The 2,008-nt window shown below is 39.8% G+C and overlaps 1 non-coding gene across 1 annotated transcript; it reads left to right on the top strand.

Moving 5' to 3' along the window:
* Window positions 1-1,629: 1,629 nt before the first annotated feature.
* Window positions 1,630-1,736, top strand: LOC128285968 (small nucleolar RNA R71). The gene has a single exon (XR_008276515.1). It is a non-coding gene; the product is annotated as a small nucleolar RNA R71 (small nucleolar RNA).
* Window positions 1,737-2,008: the final 272 nt, after the last annotated feature.

Below are 2,008 nucleotides of genomic sequence, written 5' to 3'. Positions count from 1 at the left end.
TAACCTTCATTCTTCATGGATAGGTTCTTTGTTGTTGCTTGGCTTATGTATGTTCTTTGAACCTATTTTCTGCAAAGAAGGTTGCACTATATCATTAGTTTTAGCCAAATGATTTGTACAGTCACCTTTGATTTTTGATGTGTTATTCGAAATACGGGCTTGAAGGGTGATTATTTCGTCTCCCACACGAAGTGTGAGTTCACCTGTGCCAACGTCAATAATTTTTCTGGCGGTTGCTAAAACGGGCCTTCCTAAAATTAAGGGGACGTTGCTATCCTCCTCTATGTCTAGAACAACGAAATCAACTGGGAATATAAATTTGTCGATTTTAACGAGTACATATTTAATAATACCCCTAGGAAATCTGATAGTTTTATCTGCTAATTGAATACTCATCCTCGTTTGTTTGGGTTTCCCTAGACCTAGGTGCTTAAATAATTTGTAAGGCATAACATTGATACTAGCCTCTAAATCAACCAACGCATTATTAAAATCTAAACTACCAATTAAACAAGGAATTGTAAAACTCCCTGGATCTTTTAGTTTCTTCGGCAGCTTATTCTATAGAATGGCTGAGCAGATCGAGTTTAGCTCCATATACGATGCTTCATCTAACTTCAGTTTATTTGCCAGAAGCTCCTTTAAAAACTTGACTACGTTCGGCATCTACGAAAGGGCTTCAATAAATGGTAAGTTAATATGTAGTTTCTTTAGAAGTTTAAGGAGTTTACCAAATTGTTCGTCTGAGCGGTCTTTCCTTGTTGCATTGGGGTATGGCACGTGAGGTTTATATTCTGTAATCACTGGCTTTGGCTCATTGTGGCCGACCTCATCCTTACCTATGCTTACCCCTATTTCTGGCCTTGGTTCTGCAACTAGCCCTTCCTCATCTTGAATAGAAATCGCGTTGAGTTGCTCCCTTGGGTTAGATTCAGTGTTGCTTGGCAAGCTACCTTGTGGTCATTCGGAAATCAACTTAGCAAGCTGTCAAATCTGAGTTTTGAGCCCCTGGATTGATGCTTGTTGATTTTTGAGTGCTGTCTCGGTATTCTAAAAATGAGTTTCTGACACAGAGATGAATTTTGTTAGCATCTCCTCAAGGTTCAGATTTTTCTCTTGTTGGTAGGGTGGTTGTTGGAAGCCTGGAGGTGGTGGTCTCTGATTCCCTTGGCCTCCCCATGAAAATTAGGGTGGTTCCTCCAACCTGCATTGTAAGTATTGCTAAGGGATTGTTTGAGATCAAGGATTGTTACCCATGTAATTTAACCGTTCGTTCTCCATGTCGTGGCTATAAGGTGGGTATTCTAAACAGCTTGATCCGCCTCCACTTGCTTCGCATTGCATTGCTGGGTGAACCTGTGAAGAACTAAGGAAACCATCAATTTTCTTATTCAAGAATTCTACCTGATTAGAGAGCATGGTGACCGTATCGACGTTATAAACACTAGCTATTTTTGTTGGCTTTGTCCTCATGACTTGCCATTGATAGTTATTCAGTGACATCTCTATAAATTCATAGGCATCTTCAGGTGTCTTATTTTTTATGGTCTGCCAATAGCTGCATCAACCATTTGTCGAGTCGAAGGATTCAGGCCATTATGAAAGGTTTGAACCTGTAGCCAAAGCGGTAACCCATGGTGAGGGCATCTTGTCAAGAGGTCCTTGTATCTCTCCCATGCATCGTAGAGTGTTTCTAAATCCATCTGCACAAAGGATGAAATATTGTTTCTAAATCCATCTGCACACAGGATGAAATATCATTACATAATTTAGCAGTTTTAGCCGGCGAAAAATATTTTAATAAAAACTTTTCGGTCATTTGTTCCCAAGTAGTGATTGACCCCTGTGGCAACGAGGTCAACCACTGTTTAGATTTGTTTCGCAATGAAAAAGGGAATAACCAAAGAAGAATGGCGTCATCAAAAACGCCATTAATTTTAAATGTATCACATAATTCCAAAAAGTTTGCCAAGTAAGCGTTGGCATCCTCGTCCTGCAAACCATCAAA

This window comes from Gossypium arboreum, chromosome 12 (assembly GCF_025698485.1).
Source record: "Gossypium arboreum isolate Shixiya-1 chromosome 12, ASM2569848v2, whole genome shotgun sequence".
NCBI classification, from domain to species: Eukaryota; Viridiplantae; Streptophyta; class Magnoliopsida; order Malvales; family Malvaceae; genus Gossypium; species Gossypium arboreum.
Note: the sequence above shows the minus strand (reverse complement) of the source record. Positions and strands in the feature narration are given on the sequence as shown.